At 43.7% G+C, this 6,894-nt stretch overlaps 1 pseudogene; it reads right to left on the bottom strand.

The window, feature by feature from the left end:
* Positions 1-442: 442 nt before the first annotated feature.
* The window catches only part of LOC118666842, a 156,480-nt pseudogene continuing 150,028 nt past the window's right edge, over positions 443-6,894 (bottom strand).

Here is a 6,894-nt window from a genome sequence, read left to right as displayed (position 1 = left end):
GAGAAAGGCAAGTATCACACGATCTCGTTCATATGTGGAATCTAATGAACAAAATAAACTGATAAACAAAATAGATCCAGGGATGTAGAAGCATGGAACAGACAAATTTCGGAGACAAGGAGGTGTGTGTGTGTGTGTGTGTGTGTGTGTGTGTGTGTGTGTGTGTGTGTGCGAAGAGATTAACCAAAAATTTATATCCATATTTGCATAACCCACGGACACAAACAATAGTATGGTGAAGGCCTGGGAGTGGCAGCATGGAAAAGGTAAGGGGCAGGGGGAAGGGGGGCGGGGGGAGGAAAGGGACATCTGCAATACTTTTAAAAATAAAGATAAATTTTAAAAAATAATAAAAATATTTTTTAAAAAGCCTTAAGACCCACTATTGGTTATACCTACAAGATGTGAAGTGCTGTTGTTACCAGTCATCTTGCAGAACAGTTCAGAGTGGTCCATATTGACCAATAAAGTTTCCATGTTCCCCCTCTTCTGAGTCCTTACTACTGGATGGGTCTCGTTCACACGGCAGCTTAGTGGGCTTGGTAGCTGAGGAAAGAAGCTGGGCCTGGAGTACTGGGAGGGCCTGGTGGCATGGAGCGTGGCTGGGAAGGAAGGGGGAGCAGGCGGCAGAGCTGTGAGCATGGATGGGAAGGAAGGGGCTGTGAGAGGAGGATGGGGGGCTGGCTGCCCATCTGGCCAGAGGACCGGCCTGCAGCCTTAGCTGACAGGAAGGCAGCTGAGTGGAGACCCAGCTGGGCCCCCTCTCCGGGTTGGTGGTGAGGGACAGGGCCGGGCTTGCTCTGAGGGGGTTGCAGCAGGGGCAACTGTGAGCCCAGGTTGCCGTGCGGGGTGGCCCAGAAGTCTAGCTGATACCCCGGGAAGAGGCAGGGCTGTCACAGGGCTTCCCAGGGGGGCAAGTACTAAACACACGGTTCTTGCTCGGGAGGCCAGAGAACCCTCCGCCTCTTGGACTGGCTGCAGGGCCTGTGTCTGCTGCAGCTGGTTCTCTCTCCTCTCCTTTTTCCCGCTGGGGCTGTCCTGGGCTCAGCGGGTTGGGGAGCAGGTGGTGGAGCTACTGCTCCTTCTACTTCGGGGCCATTTCCTAGGACTTGGCCTGGTCTCAGGACAGGTGATGCTGCTTTCTTTCTTGCTGGGATTTGGGGAATGGCTGCACTTTCCTCCTGGGGGCACTCAGCCACCACCTGGACCCTCAGCCCCTCCTCTTAATGAAGGCATTAAGAGGCTTCTTCACGTGAGGTTTTCTTTTTTTCCTCCTTTATTTTTTCACCGTGACTGGTGATTTCCGGCTAAGGCTGGTCTCAGGCAGGGGGTGCTGGTTCTGCTTGACGGTGGGGGAGACCATGGCGGGGTGGGAATCCCTGAGGCGGGCGGATCAGGATGGGCCGGAACCACCAGGTGAGCAGAGAACCCCCTGGAAACCAGGCTGGACATAAAGGCATTCATGGCGAGGGAGGGGTGTCCCCATGCTGAAAGCCACCAGGAGGAGGGGAGCACAGGGCTGGGCTGCTGTGGGGCAAGCTAGCTGAGGGGATGGGGTTTGTCCCAGGCTCTGGGGGGCAGTGGGTAATGTGGAGACAGTTCATATGGGTGAGGGGCCTGGGATTCCTGCCTTTGCATCAATCTCTGGGGAGAGATGTGGGGAGGGAATTCAGGGGAAAAGTGGCAGTTGCTGTAGGTGATGAGGGCGTCAAAGGGTGCCTGTGACCTGAAGGCTGAACAACAGGAACTTCATTACACAAGTGTGCTGGGTGAGGAGGCCTGGCGTCCCTAACTGTGGCGCTGGAGGGGACATCAAGGAGGGGCCATTTCATCTGCAGGCACCTGCGCACTCCTGTGGGACCCCACTAATGCACAAATTCGTGCACTGGGCCTCTAGTATATATAAAAGCCTAAGCGACCTTTATGGTGGAATGACCAGAACGACGGGTAGCTATGATGCGCACTGACCACTAGGGGCAGACGCTCAAGGCAGGAGCTGCTCCCTGGTGGTCAGTGTGCTACCACAAGGGGAGAGCTGTTCAGCCAGAAGCTGGGCTCACGGCTGGCGAGCGCAGCTGTGGTGGCAGGAGCCTTTTCTGACTCCACAGCAGCACTACGAGCAGAGGCAGCAGGCGCAGTGGGCCGGGATGAGTGCGATTGTCACAGCGCCTGGCCCCCGTTTGGGCTCCTCCCTGGCCGCCTGCCGCTTCGAGCACTGCTACATCCCTCTGGGGATGTCCAACTTCCGTTTAGGCCCGATCCCCACAGGGGATCCCAGCTTGTTTAGGCTGGGATCGGGCCTAAACAAGCAGTCAGACATCCCCCAAGGGGTCCCGGATTGTGAGAGAGCGCAGGCCGGGCTTAGAAGCCACCGCCCCCCTTGCACAAATTTCATGCACTGGGCCTCTAGTCTTAGAACATTTACATCCCTTCCCCCAAAACTCCACAGTTATTAGCAGTCACTCTCATTTCCCTCTCTCCTTCTTGGCCACCACTAATCTTTACATCATTGTCTTTTGTGACTAGCTTCCATCAGTTGCATAAGTGTTCAAAGTTAATCCATGTGATAGTATGTACTAGAGGCCCAATGCATGAAATTAGTGCAAGAATAGACCTTCCTTTCCCCAGCTGCAGGCACCGACTTCTCTCTGGCACCTGGGACCCAGGCTTCCCTTGGCTGCCAGCAGATACCTGCAGTCTGGGCTTCCCTCTGACCACTGGCAGGCACCTGGGATGCAGGCTTCTCTGTGGCCACTGGCAGGCACCTGGACATGGGCTTCCCTCTGGCACCCAGGACCTGGGCTTCCCTTACACCCCTGGCTTCGTCCTGAAGGATGGAAGGACATTCAAAAGGACATCTGGTCTAATTAGCATATTACATTTTTATTATTATAGATTAGGGCTTCATTTGTATTTATTGAGAAGTAATATTCCATTGTGTGGTTATACCACGTATGTTTATCAACTCATCAGTTGATGAACATTGAGGTTGTTCAACATTTTGGTTACTAGCAATGCTGGTATAAACATTCATGTACAAGTTTTGGTGTGGATGTATTGTCTTCATTTCTGACATATATATCTGGTAGTGAAATTCTAGGTCTAATGGTAACTCAATGTTTGACATTTTAGGAAACTGTCAAACTATTTCTCAAAGTTGCTGCACATTTTTATAATCCCACCAGCAATGTATAAAGGTTCAGATTTCTCCACATCCTGGCCAACATTTAATCTCTGTCTTTTTTATTGTGGCCATCCTAGAGGGTATGAACTGCTATGTCAGTGTGGTTTTGACTTGCATACCCTAATTATGATGATGTTTAACATCTTTCCATGTGCCTATTTCCTTTTGTATGTCTTCTTTGGAGAAAATATTATTTAAATCCTTTGCCCACTTTTAATTTGGATTGTTTTTCTATTATTGAGCTTTAACAGTTCTTTACATATATGGATATAAATCTCTTCTCAGATATATAATATTCAAATATGTTCTTCCATTTTGTGGGATGTCTTTTCAATATTTTTCTTTCTTGCTTTTGACCATAATTGTAAGGGTTTACTTCTAAACTTTAAATTCTATCCCAATGATTTATATATGTATCCTCATGCCAGTACCATATTGCTTTGATCACTCTAGCTTTGTACTAAGTTTTAAAATTGGGAAATGTAATTTCTCTAACTTTGTTTCCCACCCCAAAAAAAATTTTGACCACTGGATCTCTTGCATGTTCACTTTGTGAACTTTAAAAGAGGCAGCTAGGCCTGGCTGGTGTTGCTTAGTGGTTGAGCATCAACCTATGAACCAGGAGGTCAGGGTTTGATTCTCCATCAGGGCATATGCCCAAGTTGCGGACTTGATTCCCAGTGTGGGGCATGCAGGAGGCTGCCGATCAATGACTCTCTCTTATCATTGACTAGAGGCCCGGTGCCTGGTGCATGGCATTTGTGCTTTGGGGGGGTGGGGCATCCCTCAGCCTGGCCTGCGCCCTCTTGCAGTCTGGGCAGGGAGTGGGCCTAAGCTGGCAGGCAGACATCCCCCAAGGGGTCCTTAGCACTGCTGCAGAGGCAGGAGAGGCTCCCACCATTGCCACTGCGCTTGCCAGCCATGAACCCGGCTTCTGGCTGAGAGATGCTCCCCCTATGGGAGCGCACTGACCACCAGGGTGCAGCTCCTGCGTTGAGTGTCTGCCTCCTGGTGGTCAGTGTACATCAGAGTGACTGGTTGTTCTGCCGTTCAGTAGTTTTGCATATTAGGGTTTTATTATATAGGATGTTTCTATCTCTCTTCCTCTTTCTTCTTCTCTGAAATAAATAAAAATTGATTTAAAAAAAAATAAATAAAATAGGCAGCTAGGATTTTGGTAGGAAATACATTGTATGTGCATATTAATTTGGGAGTTACTGCCATCTTAATAATATTAAGTATTCTTGTCCATAAACATACAATTTAATTTTTCCAATAAGCCCATTAGCTGAATTTCCTCAAGGGCAGTTTCTACTTACTCCTTTTTAAAATTCTCCTGTGTACTTTTGTACAAGTCTTATAAGTTTTTGTCTTTGCAAGTCTCTTAATTTTTGTTGAATTTTGGACATTGTGTGGAAACCTAGAAATGAGATTCACTTCCCTCTCTAAAGTGTGTTTAGTGACATTCCTGGACTAATTTTGCAATGTGTGCAGCCACTGAAATCTCTATTAGTTAGATTAATGGTCAGATGATAACATTAGAATATGTATTTAAAACAGAGACAAGTAAACTCTTCCTTACCCAGTCCAAAGATTTAACTAATTTTCTGCACCAGGAATAATAATCATTTCCTCCAGGGCACACTAACTTTCTATAACAGCAATTTTCAACCTTTTTTCATCTCATAGTACACATAAACTAATTAATAAAATTATGCCACATCAAAATATATTTTATATTTTTGCCAATCTGACAAAAAATAGATATACTTTTGATTCATTCACATTGGACAGCAATTGTTGTGTTGTCTCTTGTCATATTTTTAATTTGACAACCTAAGAGAAAAGAGGTCAGTGCCCCGATTAAATAGTCAAGTATTGCATGTTTTAAAAATTATTGCTGCACACCAGTTGAAAATGACTGTTAATAGAATGTGGTCTAAATTGTGTTTTCAGGAAGACAAATTCTTAATTGATATATTAGAATTTGGACTCTTAGACCTCATTCATGAGGTGGGGGTGCAATATATATACTTTAGTCATAGGGGAATGCAGAACCACTTTCTTTGTTAAATAGACTCGTACTAAGCAGAGAAAGATTGGGGTTTTTGGTTCTGGCTATACAAGGAATTATTTGTGTGGTCTTGACAAGCCATCTGATTCCTGTCTTACTTCCTTTTGCTATAAAATGAAGAAGGTAGTCAAATTACTATGGGCTTTTTAAAGAGTGCAGAAATCACTCTTACCAAAAATGGGTAACTAAAAGTCAGGAATTGGTATGAGGATGGGTGAATAATAGAGACAATTCAGAACATTTTTTTTTTTTCAAGTAAGGAAGGCATTTAAATTCTGTTGTATGAAGATAGGCTCATAGGGTTGGATGCAAGAGAGTACTTGTGGATTCCTCTGCTCTAACCTCTTGTTTCTGGGATCACTTATTGCCAAACCATTCTACCCGGCTACTGCTTAATCACTTGGGTTTTTAGGGATAGATATCACATGCCTCCCCCCCCACCCCAGATAATATCACGGTAAACCTGACTTTTAACTTTATTATTATGGTCTGTTACTTATGTAAACAAGATTTTCAAATGTGTGGTTAAAATAGTGTTTGCTAGTTTTCCCATATCCTAATTTTCTAGACAAGTGAATCCTTGAAAGATAGGAATACTCAATGAATGAGAATCTTTCCATGATACTGTTTTTAAAAATAAGAAAGCAAATCTCCAAAAAGAAAGATAATACTAGGGGCTTATGACATAATCAGCTCCTTAAGATGTTCTGGTTTTATCCACATTTAATCCAATATTATACACCTTTTCCTCTAAATTTGTAGAATTTTTACAGTGATATTGAGGTGCAGAATGAACTTTTACAAGACTTTAAATCATCATAAAAATGAAATATGGAACTATACTACTACTTACTATACTAATTAATACAAAACACATCCGCTGTTAGAAATATCTTCAAAGTTAAGGATTGAAATAAAAAGGTATTCCTTATAAATGTTCTAAAAACTCAATTAATTGAAACATTATTTTCTGAGAATTCTATGCTCTTTTTTCTCCCTGATATCTTTCAACGTTGGCAATCCATCAATTCTCTGCTCTTCCTTTTCCCCTGAGTTCTACAATCTTATTATCTTTCCGTCATTTGCTATCCCCTGTGTGCTTCTAAAACAACCACTCAAGTACCCCTGACAATTCTTAAGTACCACTCACTTATGCATGTCATAAAATGAATATCATCAAGCTCTAATTTGAGATTGTCATTTACGTATGCCCCCTGGTGGCACCATCAGCAGAAAGACACTTCTAAGGATAAGAAAACCTCCAAAGCATAAACTTACCCAATTATAGTAAATGGTACAGAAGAACAGAGAGAGCAATTAATTAATGACCCATGACAACCTGTTTACTTCTTCACACATAAGTTATTACTCTTTCTAAGCAACATTCTACACAGTAATTATTGGTTATAAAATTATCCATAAAAACTGTTGAGAATTTAAATAAAACTGCCTTTGGTCTTAACTGGATTAAAATACTCAAAGGTGATATGTTAACATTTTTCAATTTCGGATTTGCCTTAGACTTGAAAACTTAGCCTAGAATGAACTTGTTGAAAGTGATAAAATTAAGTGGCATTTATATTTTTAGTGGAGTTGTTTTATTTTTAAATAATGGAATATTTAAAAACCAGTGTTG

Source organism: Myotis myotis, unplaced genomic scaffold, assembly GCF_014108235.1.
Source record: "Myotis myotis isolate mMyoMyo1 unplaced genomic scaffold, mMyoMyo1.p scaffold_m19_p_1, whole genome shotgun sequence".
NCBI lineage: Eukaryota > Metazoa > Chordata > Mammalia > Chiroptera > Vespertilionidae > Myotis > Myotis myotis.
The sequence above is the reverse complement of the archived record's forward strand: the minus strand, read 5'-3'. Positions and strand labels throughout refer to the sequence as shown.